Consider the following 17,910-nt stretch of genomic DNA (forward strand, 5'->3'; position numbering starts at 1 on the left):
GTACGAACGGGTTTGGGGTGTTATGTCAGTCAAGGTATGACCGCTAATCTTCTTTTGTCTAGTGTTGGGTGAGTCTTATGAATATGCAACCTGCTGGATATACTATGTGCGATAGACATTAGGATTACATGTGTAGGGTGCTGAGTACAAGTTATAGGAGAGTGAGACAGGAACAGGTTTACAGGTGTAAGGTCTGGTTAGTGCTTGCTGTATTGAGATGCATGTTTCTCTACCCTAACTTTCCTTTGTCATTCCATCCCCTTTCCCTAACTCCGTCTTCCCCCCATTGGCTGCCACGTGGTTCCCTGTATTATTAATATTCAGACACCCGTGCCAACCACGGTGGGAGGGTTGATCTATTCAGCTTCTGTGGTTCAGGAGAGGGGATTGATACCCTCATCCCTTTTGAAAACTTGACACAAAGTCTTATCTGAAGAGCCAAGAAATTTTAGAAATGTTTTCCATTTCATACAAATACCTCCTGGACAAACACTCAAACTTAAACCTTACGGCAACCCAGAGGTGCGCTGGAAGGATATAGAGGAGGAGAGCTCGAAAATGTTAGCGCTGGCAGTAATAGAACTCTGGGAGAGTCAATGGCCCCACCCCCCTTGCAATCATTGTCCAAGCCTGTTGTTTTTTGGCGGTTATCCATTCATTTCCAGAGTCTGAATTCCATCTCGGCCTTCCATAACTATCTAATGCCAAGAATTAACGAGTTAATTGAGAGGCTGTGGAACACTGGGTACATTACCACCTTAGATCTAACCAAGGGTTATTGGCAGGTACCCCTGAATCCCTCTGATAAATAAAAGACCTCCAGCCCTCAGGGGTTGGTACAATTTACCATTCTTCCCTTTGGCCTTCATGGCGCCCCAGCCACCTTTCAAAGATTAATGGATAAGATCTTAAGACGCTATTCTTCCTTTGCCGGGACCTAGCTTGATGACATTGCCATTGATAGCAGTAATTGTGAGGAAAATCTGTACCATCTCTAAGAAATCACCATGGTCTTAAGAAAGGCAGGGCTTTGCGCCGATCCAAAGGAATGCCACTTAGCACAAAATGCTGTAAAATAGCTATGCTATTTTGCAGGTAGTGGTCTCATATAACCCCAGGCCCAGAAAGTAAAGGCAGTGGCATTAACACCTCACCTAAAACTAAACGGGAACTCTGAGCCTTCCTAGGGCTAGCAGGCTACTATCATAGGTTCATCCCTAGATTTTCAACTATCGGGGGAAACCGTACAGATAAGTTCAAAAACATCCACCCAAAAGATTGTCTAGACTCACCACAATCAGAAACATTTTGACGGATTAAAACTGATACTTTGCGATGAACCTATCCTAAAGATGCCTGATTTAAACAGAGATGTTTTGCAGACTGATGCCTCAATGGTAGCCCTGGGAGCCGTCATTTCAAAGCTACCTGATGGCCAAGACCATCTGGTTCTGTACACCAGTAGGAAATTGTTTGCTTCCGAACAAGCCTATGCACCTGTGGAGTTGGAGGCTCTGGTTATCAAATAGGCTGTTCCCTGTCTGTGTTATTACTTGACAGGCAGAAAATGTCACCTTGTTAACAATCATTACCCTTAACATGGATGTGTCTAAGAAAAGACTCCAACACCAGGGTAATGTAGTGGTTTCTAGACCTACAACTTTTTTGCTTCACTATAGAGCACCGGAAAGGAACAAGAAACGCGACGAATCCATGAAATTTGTCCCACCTCCTGAATGGCGGTGAAACTGCTACACTTGGGATCTCACTGAGGTGACCTCCCGCTGAGGGGGCAGGAGTCCACAAACAAGGGTTTTACTCCACCTTCCTTTAACACAGAATACCAAGTATGTGTTGGTTATATGGAAACTGAGCAACAGGGCCTTTTAAAAGTGGATGTGTTGATTTCTGACAACATGCATTTGTTGCCGTCCTTGCACGAAGAGCAGAAGGAATATATTCTCCCATCGTATTCCTGGGAGGAACATAAAGGTCCTGGGACCCGGACAAGGGAGAGAGAACCAGCCATAAGGCAAGAGGAGCAGGCTTGCATAGCCGCACAGAGGAGGGAATGGCTCTCTTTCATGAGATGGCATGATGGGTGCAGGAACAGGGAAGACCCTGGAGCGCGGCTACTTGCAGGAAGACGGGATCCCGGGGTGCTCTGGGTTGCAGAGGGAAAAACAAAATGAAGCCACTCCAGAAGTGGTGTACCTGCGTCCCCCCTAAACTAGTTCTGAAATACTTTCGGTACAAGACAGGAGGAACCAACACAAGAGACAGAGGTGCAGATGACCTCCCCAACGCGCACTATCACCAAAAAGCAGGTACGCAGCCAAGATTGAGTAGTGGGTGGTGGGCAGTGAGGCCGCACCATAGCCCACGCCAGGCTGAGGATCAAGACACCTCATGAGGGGGTGAGGAAACTGACAACCGAAGCAGGACTAAGAAGCCACGTAGCGCATGTCAGGCTGAGAATCAACACATCCCAAAAGGGGATGACAAATGCTGATACCTGAAGCAGGGCAGAGAAGCCAAATAGCCCCGCCAAGAATCAAGATATGCTATGCGGGTGAGAAAACTGATCAACGAACAGGGTGCAAGAGCCAGGTGGCCAAGCTGGGCTAAGGCACAAGATACCCTGCGATGGGGTAAGAAATCCTGCAGTCCAAGTAATGGGGAGCAAGGGAAATGCTCAAAATGTGGCGAACCACAAGATACCCAGAGCTGGGATAAAAGACATTTTCAGTTTAAGCAAACCCAGACCACCAGAGCCTGTTTTCTCCAACAGGGAGCACACATCCTGAGACATCGGATAGATTTGGAGTTTGAACTCTTTGAACGGACTAACCAGGCCGATTGACTGGGTGAAAGAATGAAAACATTTGGGTGGGGGACCGAACCAAACATCACCGGGCAAAGAGAAAGACTAAAAGACATTTGAACTACAGTAGCAGGCCTGGGGCTTGAGAGAGCACCAATAACTCTTTTGGTGGGGATCAGAAAACTAGCCACCAGTAGCCACCATAAAGGGGGGAATAAATCCTTGCCTAGGCTAAATTTGTGTTATCTTTTGTAAAGGTAGTAGGGGCAGATGTTAGTGTTAGATTAGATTGGGCAGAGGACAGATATTTTTTAGGCATCCCAATGAGCACTAGTTTGTTGTTTTCATTGGTGATTAGGGAACTCATCGTAGAAGTAGGGATAGAAGAGGCATTCTTTCCTTTAATGCCTCGTCTATCCTTTAATAAAAATGTCTTCTTATCCATCTCCTATGTCTGACTTACCAAAGCCCCCTCAAAGTCCATCAATAACTTTGTTAATGGCTTGTGTGAGAAACCAAAGGGTGTCTCACTTGCTAGTCCCCGGGGATCTCTCTTTCAGGTGGCCAGGGCACGGCCACCCCCTTTGGATCCAGTCCCTGGGGGTGGACCAGTGCGGGAGGATCACCTGGGTGAGGGTTCTTCGGAGATTGGGGGTGAGGCAACCGATGGTGAGACGTGGTATCCCCCCCTTTCTCATGCACATACCCTATCCTATTTTATAGGATTTTCCAACATCCCAACTCCTCCCCCCATTTCTACACAAACACTGGGCTAAGAAAGAGGGCGACTGAGAGTAAAGATACTAACACGTACATCTCTCATTGGACATGTCCCGGCATTCAGAAAGCAGCAGACAGGAAGTTCTCCTGTTTATGCAACTCTAGCATTAAGTCTTTATCACTTCTTCTGGGGATCATAAGGCCTCTCTGCCTCTCCAAGGAAATAGGGCTTCTTTCATTTGCCAAGTGTCCCAAAAGACATTCCCTTCTTAGAACTTTCCTTTTCGTTGTTACTTATTGTCTCTTCCATGGCAAAGGGGTTCTCCCCCACTGTTGGATGTCCCCTCTCCTAGGGATCAAATTCACTCTCTCGCTTTCTCTCTCTCTTCACTTTAGCATACCTATCTTTTGGGCTCACCGACCTTTCACTGGTACACATCTTTCTTCTAATCTCCCGGCTGCCCTCTTCCTCACTGTAGCCCACCCTTCATGGGCTCACCTCTTCCTCATTGCAGCCCACCTCACTTCTGGGTTCAGTGCCTCCCCTCTTCCTCACGGGGGTACATCCCTCTTCTGGGGCTCAATGTTCTCTTCCCCCCTCAATCGATTACCCCCCTCTTCTGGGAGCAATGGTTTCCCCTGCTCTGGTACTCCCCTGCCTTCTCAGCAAACTCTTCTCCTCAGCTCTGTGAGAAACCTGACAGTGTCTCACCTGCTAGTCCCCGGGGATCTGTCATCCAGGTGGCCAGGACACGGCCATTGCTTTTGGATCCAGTTCCTGGGGGTGGACCAGTGCGGCAGGATCACCTGGGTGAGGGGTCTTTGGGGAGTGGGCATCGGACACCGGATGGTGAGGCGCAGTTACCCCTTCCATGTAACATCTTTACCCCATCCTACCAGGTAGGATATTTAGGAACCCAGGCCCCCCCACCCTTTCACAACACGAACACTTTCACACGGACAGCTCGCTATGAGAGAAAATGGACTAACACCCGAGCTGTATACCTGACATGTCCCAATACAATGGTCAGGCAGGGTCAGGCAATTACTGACACACACACCCGACTTCCATTACACTTCCCCTCACGGATAGAAAGCGTAGCACGAGAGCACACTCTGAGCAAGGCAAAGCACATGAGGAAGCAGCAGTTTCAAGATGGCAGTTTAACACAAGGAGAAAGATGGCAAAACAGAAGGGGATTGCAAGGAGTGAAGTGCCCTTGACCTTTTGGATGAGGAACCATTACTTTCATGAACCCTCGAGAGTAGAAAGCGTAAGACCAGGAAACCAGGGTGAATAATCCTGCATTGTGTGTCATCGGTGCCCGGGACCCTACTGCATCGATAATCAAGGCAGGGAGAATCGCTTGCTGCCGTGGTATTGTCCCTGGCTCCGACAAGAAAAGCAGCGTTAGCGAAATCAACGCAGCCGGTGAGTACGGGAGACTGATACCAGACCGGTCTGTGTTGAAGCCAAGGTTGCAAGCAGCAATATTGTATGTGGAGCACTGAAGCGAACAGTGTATGAAACGCATGTAATAATCAACACGAGGAAAAACATAACAACAGATGAGTGATTGAACTCAGAAACCAAGATACAATACCCTTGACAGAGTGGTCCGGCACTGCATGCATGCTCATTGGAAGGTCTCTGTAAGGTATCCAACGGAAAGTTGAGAAAGGTGAAAGAGTGGCAAAGAACTGTACATCAAAGTGGTCCTAAAACGGGCCAAGTACATTTCCATGCACAATCGAAAGTCTTCGATGTTGATACTGGCAAGAAACTTGATGACAAAATAGAGATAGTTGGTCTGAGCACAGCAGAGAGAGATCAATTGAAATCTTTTGGGATAAAACGAGTTTGTATTAAAGTGAATTAAATTGGTCCGAGCCCAGCGGAGGTAGACCAATTTAACATTGTGTTAAAAGGATCTGAACCCAGCTGAGGGGAATCCGGGGTGAATAGTGAATCACCTGAGAAAATGAGTACATTGTTTGTTTGTCGCATAAGGCCCTCTGCAAGAAGAGACTTTGGAAGACAAAGAGACTTGGGCACAAAATGCCCTGATGCGAAAGTTTGAACTGCACCCTCATGCTAAAGAAGCAAGAGACTGTGCTAAACTCGAGTGTACCGCCTTATCCCGTGCTGAAAACGTGGGGAAGAGATGCCAATGGCCTGAATATCCTGACATATCATTTCTTGAATAATTCTTTCTTTCACATAACATTGTTTTCCACACTATTTGTATTTAGAGGTAAGGATTGGCAATAGCTTTATTAGTATAGACCCTTTTTTTGACAAGAAACCATTAGGACTGCGTTATTATTATTTGATGGTCGTAGCTTCCTCCTATCTGTAGATTTAGGATTAGATAGGCATTTTTCAAACCCTTTTTGAAGTTCAATAAACACCCTTGAACTGTGGTCACTTTTGTCTGTCTTACTGTTGATACCATGCCTTCCTTACAGCTCTCAGCCCAAAAGACACTGGGCCACATTACAACCATGGCAGTCTGGGAACTACGGTACCGGTAAGCATGCCGGTACCGTAGTTCCCGGACCGCCATGCTACGTGCTCTGCTCGCGGGTGCCGTTTCACCCGCCAGGTTTTTCCTGGCGGGTGTAACGGCACCCGCGAGCAGAGCACGTCTGATGCACCGGCACAACTCTGAATGTGCCGGTGCATCCGACGTCCGCTCCCCATTCAGCCTTATGAGGCAGGATGGGGATCGGGACGCCCTTGATTCCGGCCCCCGCAAATGGGCATTTACCTGGTCTGCCGAGCTCGGCATGACCCGGTTCTTGCCCTTTCGTGGGTGCCGGAAAAAAATGCAACTTAGGAAGCAGCCGTGACGTTTTTAATGGCACGGCTACTGCCAGAGTTGTAATGAGGCCCAATGACTGTGTTTCTTAGCTTTAGTTATAATCCCTTGCTGTTCTCCCATTGGCTGATCCAAACCTTTGAATTGATTGGTTAATTGGCTTCCTATTCCTATTCGGAAGCCATGGGAAGGATGACTTTTAAAGGATTTCTGCATTCTTGAATTTATTTCAGATGGTTTTCAAGTACAGGAACTGTGTTTCCTGCCCTGCCCCTGCCTTGACGCCTTGTTGTCGTTTTGTAAGTTTCTGGTGGTTAAAAGGCGATCCAAAGGGACAGGAAAACTTCTAGTTAGCTCCTATCTTTACAAAATAGTTTTCTTTTGGTAAAGGGGGAGGGAAGTATTTCTCTTCTTAAATGCTGCAGCTGCAGGGAAGAGAGAACACTGTTCTCCTTCACAGGTGCTGTGCCGGTGGTAGGGGGGAGTCGGTGTATGTTAGGTTTTCCCTTCAGGAATACACACCTGTTGGATAAGGGGGTCTATAGAGATGTGCTAGTTTTTGCCCATATGGCATATTTCCATGAATCCCTGAAAGACATAGCAGAATCCACTGTGGGTTTTAGATTTCTAAACCTGATACATCTAGGGAGATGCAGTCCCGAATACCCTGTTTCCTTGGGACCAGGTAGTTTCAAAGGTAGTTCAAACTAGTTGCTCTTTCTGATTTGGGAATGATTCAGGGCTGTCCTGTTAGTCCTACTAGATGTGATGTTATACTGGGCCTGTCACACAACCCAATGCTACAGGCCAGGCCATGAGGAAGAAATCTGTACCGTGATGTTCGCCCAATTTTAACTGTATTAAAGCAACAGGAGATGATGTAGTATTGATTCCCATAGGAGCCACACTTTGCCCAGTACCCCTTCACATGTCTTTTTTCGAGGCTCACACCCACGTTCATGGAGGTGTGATGTGGGGGGGTTAGAGGAGATGAGAGCAGAGTGTTGCAGGGGAGGCATGGTATCACAAGTATGACACTGACACAAAAGGTACAATTTGTAAAACCTTTATTAAAGTTTCAATGGGGTTGGGTAAACTCCTACTTTGTCCTATACCTAGGATGGGAGTAGTCTCAACCATCAAATAATAAATAAAACAGTCCTAGTTGAGTCCGTCAAATCAAAATAACCTATGCTAACAAAACCTAATGCCTGCCCTAATCTCTTGTACAAAAGTGTATAAAGGAGATATGAATGTAAAGGAAAATCAGTTTTCAAATGTAAAGAATAAAGGTGGCTGATTCAGCTCTCCTCCCCTCGTTAGACAGCACAGGGTAATGGGGCCCTGTAGGCAGGATGACACACTCTGGCTCTGGTTTTTAACACAAAAACAGGTCAAAACGGGGATTGAGGCCCGTCTGGCCTTCCACGTTAAAGTCTCTCTTTCCAGTCTTCCAAACAACGTTCAACAAAAAGTTCATGCTGGTCCCCCTCTGTCGGGCTCAGATCTCTTCAAAACAAAAGTTCACATTGGTCCCCCTGTGTTAGGCTCAGACCTCTTCAAAACAAAAGTTCATGCTGGTCCCCCTCTGTCGGGCTCAGACCTTTCACAACAAATGTTCAACAATACTTGCAGGGTGCTCCCTCTTCAAACTTATTAAACTTCGGGTCCCCTCTGTCAGGCTCAGACTGTATTCGGATGTCAAAGACTTCCGAATGTGTGTGGTCTTCTCTACAGACCTCCGCAGGACCACTTCGACTCAAAGTTCAACGTTCAGCTTTTTACTGTCCCCTTCTATCGGGGTTAATTTTGATCACTTCGCTTTTATTGATCCCTCACTTTATCGCTACAAACAATTCACCTTTCACTGAGAATTTTGAGTGGGCTACTTCCTTTCGCCGGACCACTCTGTTACTCAGTATCGCTGTTTTCACAGCTATCCTTACTTCAAAGTTCATTCACAGGTCTGCCTTTCTTCATGTCTCATCCACACACGTGCAGCCTTCACTTGAAATATAATATTGCAACTTCAATCTTTCCTTAACACACACGTGTCTCTCAGGTTGCTTGCCAACTCACTTGCTGTGTTCGTTTCTTCGACTTTTACTTCAGCTCACACTCTAGTGTTTATTTGCCTCAGTGTCTCTTAGTCTTGGTAGTTCAGCACCATAAACACAAATGTTCATAGAAATATTTATCTTAACGTAATCACTTTTAACTTCCCATTTTACCGGGGTTAATTTTAACTATTGTGCACTTCAGAGTTTGTTCACTTTGCTGCTTTATAACAAGATATCACATATTTCACAGAGACTTTCGAGTGGGCTACTTCCTTTTGCCGGACCACTCCGCTACTCTGTATCACTGGTTTCATAGTTATCAGTAATTTAAAATTCACCACAGGTCTGCCTTCCTTCGCGTCTCATCCACACGCATGCATCCTTCAATTGTGCAGTATACTGTTGCAACTTCAATCTTTCCTTAACACACAACCATCTCCCAGGTCGCTTGACAACTCACCAGCTGTGTGCGTTTCTTTCTTGTCTTTACAGTTTTCCAATGCACGAGTCAAGGTTAGTACCACAGGCTTGGCCTCGCCTCCCCAACTCTGCTGTTCACCCAGGAAGGTCGCTGGCAGCCTTCTGCTTTGGGATGTGGCCTTCTCCACGTGTCTTTCACAGCCTTTTGGAGACAACGACCTCCTGTAGGGAACTCCTGGGGTTCTCAACCCGCTGCTCTCGTCCCTTGGTCCGTCGCTTTGCTGCAGTAGGATCGTCTTCGCCCCGGAAGTTCTGCTTTTACTCGTGTTCCACCTTGCTAAGAGTGTGTCTCTATGTTCCGCCTTTTATCCATGTGAGGAAAGCTAATTGGTATCAGATGTATGCACTTAAAGTCAGGTCCCTGATTTTGCCTGACCCGATTAGCGGGACATGTCCAGTGCAATGTATAAGAGTTAGTTTTGTTACGCTCAATCACCCTCTTCCTCGGCCCAGTGTTTGTGTAGAAAGGGGGGGAGTTGGGGCATCGGAGAATCCTAAAGAATAGGATGGGTTAGGTGTAGAAAAAAGGGGGGAATACCATGTCTCACCATCGCCTGCCTCACCCCCACTCCCCGAAGATCCCCCACCCAGGGTATCCTCCCGCACTGGGCCACCCCAGGGTCTGGATCCAAAGGCGATGGCCATGCCCTGGCCACCTGAGAGAGATCTCCAGGGACTCATAGGTGAGATACCCTTTGGGTGCTCAAAGCACCAACCAGGAGAACTGGAACCTGCACATAATGCTACAGAGTTGTCACAGATTGCCAGTGAGTTAATAATCTTTGTACAAATAAACTGAGATAAACCAGCTACAAATCTGTGTGCACATCCCTCTCTTCTGACCTCCACACTGTTGCTGGATTCTCCATATCTCTCAAATGCGCCTCTATACGGTTCTCTCTGTCATGTGCGCGTTACAAATGCAAAATATCAAATCAAATCACATGTTTGTCGCCAGGAGTTTGAAATCCAATGATTTTGCTTATTGCACAATGTCAGTTTCCAGTTTGTCAGCAAGTTACTATCCACTATGCCGTAATTGGTATAAATTGCTGGTGTCTGTAATATCCAGTAGCTCCCCAAAGGGGGGCACCAGCCAATAAGGAGGCTCGGAATGCGTGCTGTACTTTATGGTACAAGTCTGCATTCCCAGTTGCCTGGGCAGTCAGCACACCCTTCCCTTCCCTGCTCCCTCCTTCACCCTCACCACAGCACCTGTGTAGTTTCCTACACAGGTACTAATGGTTTCTTAAAAAAAGAAATAGAAATGTACCTTTCTGCGCGGCCCAGCGCAGGCAGTGCAGCTGTCCCCTCAGTCCGTTTTCCATGCTGATGACATTAAAGTCATCAACATGGAAAACGGACTGAGGCTTTCAGCAGCACTGCGTGGCCCAGTCAGGAAAAGGGGCAAAGCCTAAAGTCCAAATGAACAGTGTGCTGACAAAGGTGAACCCGACAGAGGAATGCCCCCTGTAAACTGTTTAAAAAGACATTAAGGTTTGTGAATGTAACAAGTGAAGGTGTTCAGTGAAAAGCCATAGTGAACCCGACAGAAGGAGGCTGAGATTTGAGAGGGGTGTACGCTCAGCAGAGGGAGACCCAGGGGTGAAGAACCATCACCCTAAAGTTGTGTGAATGAGCCACAGTGAACCCGACAGAGGGAGGCTAAGATTCGAGAGGGGTCTGCACCTGGAAGAGGGGTACCCAGGGCATAAGAACCGTCACCCTATGTGCCATAGGGAAGGACATTTTATTCTGCTATGCTGAACATATCAGAGCATCGGAAGCAGGAGATCTAACTACCGAAGGTACTGATATAGCTAAGAACTAGTTTAGGATCTCAGACCCGGAAGCAGGGGATCCAGGGGTGAAAAGTCATCACCCCAACGACACGTGAATACAACCGAGAAAATGTTTTGTTTGTTTATTTGTTTACATCTGGTCCTCGAAAGCAAGAGACTTTTAAGGGAAAAGAGACTTGACCATCGAAGGTCCTGATAGCTGAGAATGGAATTGTTGTCTCATGCTGGGAAAGCTCGAGAGTGTGCTCTGCTCAGGAGTCCCACCTTGTCCCGTGCTCAAAACGTGGGGAAGGGAGACCCCTGGCTACACATCCTAACTTATCATTTGTGAAAATGTCTTTCTTTCTTGTGAACCTTATCCCACACTCTTTTGGTATTTAGATGTAAGTATTGGCAATAGGTTTTTCTTAGTACAGGCCCTTTTATTTAACAAGACGCCACTAGGACTGCCTTATTTTTCATTTGATGGTCGTAACTTGCTCCCTTCTTAGCTTTAGGTTTAGATTAGGTGTTTTTCCAACCTGCATATTCAGTTTAATAAACACCCTTGAACTGTGATCAGTTGTGTCTGTCTTTACTGTTGCCACCATGAGTTCCTTACACTTGCTCTACACTAAGGTGGGATTTCCCTACCTAACGAAACAAACTATGGAAGGTCTGTGGCAGTATGTTCAACTTAAAATGTCTGTCTGTGTCAAAATCCTATACTTGCCCTCACAACTAATACAAACAATGTGTAGGGATGTCAACCATAACTTAAATAGTGTTTCCAACATAAAGTTCTGAGCTGCTTCCAGCTCAGCTTACTCTTCAGCGCCTTTCCTCAATGTTCATAATTTAACCACAAAGTTCAATTTGTCTTCCATGAAACATTAAAAGAAATACAGTTTCATAAAGGCCAGGGGGCCCTTCTCCAAGTTCAACACCATTCCAGGGCAACAAAGTTCCAGGACACCACATTTCAGGGTTCCCTTCCCCAAGCTTAGTGTCACTAGGAGGAGAAAATATATTGAGCACAATTCCATGGAAACACATTCCAAGATACCAAACCTTAGGGTTCCCTTCTCCAAGCTTAGTGTCACTATCAAGAGGAAATATCTTGGCGCTTTGTTCTTTTGGCTGGAATTTCACAACTCGGGGTTCCCTTCCCCAAGTGTGATGATTATCAGTATTTGGTTTCCTGATTTTACTGCAGCAAGCTTCCTCGTTGGCAAAAAGAAGTTCTCTGGTCAAGGCGCAGTTTTAGACCACAGGTCCACCCATTACAGGTCACGCAACCAGGGGCTTTCAGCTCCCCTTCATAGTTCAATATGTAATGCAATGAACAGTTCTGAGAGTGCAGCTTCACATCCTTGACCACCGTGATTTGCTAAAGATGTGGCTTTTGTTTCACCCATTATCTCTTGGTCTTTGCTTTTCGACCAAGTCCAGCTTTCTTGTTATACTCAATACAGTATTAAATAAGGACTGCGTTTTCATAGTTCATTCAATCTGGCATTCAAAATGAGTTATTTTCATTTGATTCACTAACTTCAGTGTTCATTTGGAGCAACGTGTTCTGTTTCAACAATTGCATAACATTTTTCATCTACTTCATTCAGTTCGGTATTCAGTATTACTAATGTAGTTTGACTCATTCAAATGAAGTGAACAACGGGTTCTGTGGCATTCATTTGCTTTTTTTCACTCTTAATAGTCTTTTGGGGATTTTTGCTCACACTTTGTTTCTAACGTAGCTCCCCTTCATTTCCGCATATGTGACGTGATGTGCGAGTGCGGCCACCCATGCCATCTGGCCTTCCGCGTTATGGGAATTGCTGAGGTGCTTGCAGCCATCGCCGCTGCTTGAAGTAAGTCCTTCTCCAAAACTCAGGTCATGAAGGGCAGAGATACTTTCCACTCTGTAGTGTCCACGGCCAAATAAACCACAAGTCGTCTTGACTCACAAACAGAAACTGTGGCAGTGTCCCACCCCCCTACAAACTCCATAACCAATGTGGGGATGACGGCCTTTTCTGAGGTTGCCATTGAGACCCGCAAGGAGGGACCTCTGCCCATCAAGGTTGTAGGGGCTTTCGTCTTAAAGGAACAAGGTTTAAAAAAAGATTTTAAGACCATGTGTAAATTACAATGTCGCCCCCGTACGGAACATGAACAATGTAAGGTCAACCCACTGGGCTTTCAACTCCTATTGCAAACTTATGCCATTGATGCACAGCAATACTCCATTATCATGAAACAAAAGGCTTTTCAAGAAATCAAACCTTCTACTGAGTTATCGTCTGTAGCACTGTTGAATTTAGCTCTCCTAAATACCAGATCACTGGTAAAACATACTCTGGGTATGCGTGGTTTCATTTTAGAGCATAATATAGATATCATGTGCATCACGGAGACCTGGCTATCAGAGGCCAATGGTGCCACCATAGAGGGAAACATTGTAAAGAAGGACTGGGTGGTGGCCTTGCCATTATTTGCAAAGAGGTGTTAAGAATGTACGAGACTAAAATAGACTGTGAAGGGAGTGACATACTGCACACCAAGATCATCCCAAATCATAATTTCAGTGTTCATTTCGTAGTCCTCTATAAGCCACCAGGAGAAGCTAACAATTTTAACGAAGAATTATTAATGTTTTAAACCCTATGCAGAAATCGAATTCCGCTGTAATATTAATGGGAGACCTACATCTTTGGAAAGGCATCCCCAAAGATAAGAAATCTCTGGAACTGGAGAAACTGTTCAAGAATAGCAACATTACTATTCATAATAACGACACGACACACATAAAAGGGAATATCCTAGATTCGATGGCCAGTAGTAACATTCCATTGGTTGGGATTACGACTACACCTTGCATATGGTCGGATCACTTTGCCATCCCATGTCAGATACAGCATCCTTACCCATCCAGGCAACAATATGAACCACTGCGTAAAGTTTTAAGTAGGAATTACCAGGCTATCACAGTAGTCGACATATCTGACTGTATGGATGCTCTAACGATTAAATCCAGAGATTCAGACCACCCTGACACACTAATAGAACACTATGATAAGGACATGATAACTCTGCTAGATAGAGTTGCCCCAATGAAATCTAGAAGGACTAGAGGGACACCTAACCATCAAAAATGGTTCTCCCCTGAACTGGTCAAGTTAAAAGCTAGCAAGAGTCATGCAGAGCACATCTGGCTTAAAGACCAAAGTACGGAAAATAAGGCAACTTGGAAGCTTTTAGTGTTTCTGAGTTATCCGTTGTAGAAATAAAAAATATCCTGAAAGCTATGCATCCAACAAGCTGTCCGGGGGACCTTCTCCGTTCTAAGATAATCTTGAAACACCAGGATATTTTTGCACCTTACTTATGTAGAATCATCAATGTATCGTTCAGACACTGTATAATCCTGCAAGCAATCAAAGATGTGGCGGTGACTCCTTTATTGAAGAAAGTAGGTCTCGATCCAAATAATACAGCGAACTTTGAACCCATTATGAACACTTAATTCTTTCTGAAATTGTTTGATAAAGTGGCCACGATCCAGCTACAATCTTACATGGAACCTCTGGTACGCTGCATAATAAGCAGTCAGGTTTCCGATGTTTCCATGGCACTGAGAGTGCATTGATTGATCTTCGGACCTAGATGCCGACCATGTTAGAAAAAAGTAGATCGGGGCTGCTGGTGTTACTGGATTTATCAGCAGTCTTCGATCTGCTGGACCACAAGATCATACTGGAACGACTGGTTGACATAGGGGGCCTCTCCAATGAGGCGGTAAACTGGATGAAATCATTCTTGGAAGGCAGAAGATCTAAGGTCTATTGGGGAGACTCTTCCTCGGAGGCTGAAATCACGGTTTGTGGTGTCCCTCAGGGGGCATGTTTATCTCCATTACTTTTTAATAAGTACATAGTACCCCTTTGCATAGAGTTAGAAAGATTAGGACACTTTTTTTCATGAATTATGCGGATGACTTCTAGCTGTCCATGCAGATCACCGGAAAATATAAGGAGGATCAGGACAAGCTAAATAAGGTTTATCAGACCATAAAAAACTGGATGACCACCAACTGGTTATGTTTAAATGCTGGGAAGACCGAACTAATGATATATGGGTCAAAACAATCAAGGGAGAGCCCTTATCCGGCCTTCACCAGTTTTCAGATCAAGGGTAGCCAGATAGCGGTAGCCGCTAAAGTGCAAACGTTAGTCACAACCACGAAGGGCCCCCTTAACACAGGTGCACAAGTAGATGCCATTGTAAAAAGTATGAATTCTTGAGAGTTCTAAGACAGGTGTCTCCCATGATCTCCAAAGACAATCGGTCCAAGCTAGTTAGAACGGTCATTCTCCCTCACCTGGACTATTGTAACTCTCTTCTGGGTGGTGCTAGCAAGGAAGATATCCTCAGGCTGCAGAACATTCAAAATGCCGCTGTATGCATTGTCCATGATATGACATGACATGAACCTAGTTCTGCAGCCAGGAAGGAATTGCATGGTCATCTAGGATTTCGTTCAAGTTGTTGACACTCGGCCATAAATGTATCTTTGGATTTGCCCCCAGGTATCTCAAGGAAAAGGTGATTGTACATCAGCCAACCAGGGTTCTTCAATCCACCACTGCCCACCTTCTCAGAGTGGATCGTGTTAAGAGAGCTCCTGGAAATGGACGCTCCTTCCCAGTGTGCGTGGAATGAGCTACCTCAAGAACTAAGAAGGGAGGAAAACCCCCTGGCCTTTAGAAAATCTTTAAAGACTAGACTGTTCATGTAAAGTTTTGGTCCGTAGATCTGTGCTTCTCCACTTCTTTCTTGTTCAGCGCCTGGACGCCCTAGGGCTTTGGCGCTGTACAAATCCAATAACATAACATAACATACAGCTTCCTTTCTCTTGTGAGACTTCTTTGATTCATACAGAGACTTTCATGAATGTGATTTCATACACGCAACAACTCTGTAACTATGTATCACTTAATTGTCCTATTAACAGCATTCACACGTTCCAACAAACACGTCTTTCTTTCTTACGCACTTGCTCTGTTACTTTGTATTCACTCGCGTAAGACACATACCAGGTTTCTTACTGCATTTGAGCGGTTATGTTTTTTTGGCTCTCCCAAATAACGTCTTTACCCGCTGAGGTGAGATTCTCACCTCCTGCCCCTCAGAAGTTCCTGGGCTCCCTTATTAGCCATGGGGAACAAGCCTTCTCTTGACAACACATCAACAAGAAAGAGTGCCCGGAAAGAAAAACATGTGGTTCACTAAATAGACCCGTCCATTTGGGCTATTAGTTGGTCGTGTTATCGGGTCTCTTCAGTTAGAGATCCACACGTGAGGGTCTATGAGTCCCTACCCCCAATCCAAACGAAACAGGGTTACAAAGGTAAGAAAAAGGGAAAGAAGAAATTCAACAAAAGATTTTTTATGTGAACATGAAGTGCAATCACAATTTAATGATAGTCATTGTATCATAAAATCAACAATCTTGAATATTGTATAAATGGTTATGACAATTAATCCAAAATAATAATTGTAATGATGGAATGATAGTCATTGTATCATAAAATCAACAATCTTGAATATTGTATAAGTGGTTATGACAATTAATCCAAAATAGTAATTGTAATGATGGTTCGGTTCCCTATCATGAAACCTTGTGTCAGGATATACAGTACTAGACATAAACATAAACATACTCATGGGGCTTGTGTGGAAGACAAAGAAAAAACATCTTAAAAGAACAATTCGAACTTGTTGTGCTTCATCTTATTTCTGAAGCTCTTATTCTCCCATATACTGTCTTATTTATCCTTTCATTTTGGTTCTAAGAGCTGGTCTATACCTAGAATGCATAGGTCCTTAGTTTCTCAACTTGGCCTGGAATCTAGTGCAAAGTAAGTAGGAAAGAATAGTGAGGAACATTTATTCAAGGCCTTTACCAGCATTCAAATGAATTGGGGCATTTGTCTTCACTGAATAAGAACTGTGTTGGGTAAATAAGTATTTTGTCAGGGTTTTTTCTTTTTTTCTCAAAAGCCAACGTGGAAAGATATGACTTCATAAGATCTCGGTGTAGGAACAAGTCCAAATAAGATTGTTCCCTGTGGGCATCACGTTTTGGCACTCTCTGGGTACTTGATTGCCACCTTCATTGGGGCTCTGTGTCGAGGACCCTGTAGGAAGACACATGTGGTGTGTCAGTGGAGGGTACTTCATAGGGTGCCTGGAAGTCCTAAGCACCTAATAAGAGCTTAGTTAAAAAAAAAACTATCTGGGCGCCGTTGGTCAATTTACCTACCGGTGCTCAATCCCATTTTTTGAGTCTGAACATCCATGTGGAGCAGCACATGGAGCTGTGCTAGTCATATTGTAGGAAGTATTCAATTAATCCTGTCTGGTGGTTGCTGTGAAGGAGCTTATCGGTATGTTCTCCAGTGGGCTATGGGGACCTCAATGAATCCTGTCTTGGCTTCTGTATGAGGTCCTATGGAGGGATACGAAGAGACAGAATAGACCCAATGGATATGGGAACAATGTTTGGCATTATAGTTGTGTTTTATTAGGGCATAATGTCTCTTGGTTTACCTGAAAGTGTTCAGAAATCCCATATTTATTCTTGGTCCATTTTACTAAAGGCAGCCGGTTAGTGTGTCACTGGGCTCCTCCCTGCAACAGGAGACCTCAAGGTCAATGTGTCCTGACAACACTTCAAAAGGGAATAACACGCCTCCCGAATCCCTTTTATGGACTTCTCTGGCTCCTTGGAGACACGGCTCCCTCGCCACGCTTATTGCTGCTTCAACTTGCAGACCCTCAGCGTCTCAGCTTGTCATCCTCCTCCAGCTTGTCCTGTGTTACTCAGGCGTTTCAGCTCTCCTTCCAACTCGCTCTCCCTTTGCTTTCTGGTTGTGTCCATTTTATACTCTCCTCAGGTTTTAACAGGTTGGACATACTTAACTTCAATTGCCTGACCTTGCCTGCACTTATTATTGGGACATTTCCATTCAGTATACTGGTGTGCCTCTGGTTGCATCTTCTTTGTCCCAGTACAAGAGTGGTGTTTTCCATAGGTAATCTACATTACTCCTGGTGGCATCTTTCCTTCTCTCAGTATTTTGTGAACTCTCAGGCAAAGTAATGGGACATGACCCTCCCTTGATTACCTGTGAGGCGTTTCTAAGGGGTTTAATGCCCTC

This window comes from Ambystoma mexicanum, chromosome 7q (genome assembly GCF_040938575.1).
Source record: "Ambystoma mexicanum isolate Mex_15411 chromosome 7q, UKY_AmexF1_1, whole genome shotgun sequence".
In the NCBI taxonomy this organism is placed as follows: domain Eukaryota; kingdom Metazoa; phylum Chordata; class Amphibia; order Caudata; family Ambystomatidae; genus Ambystoma; species Ambystoma mexicanum.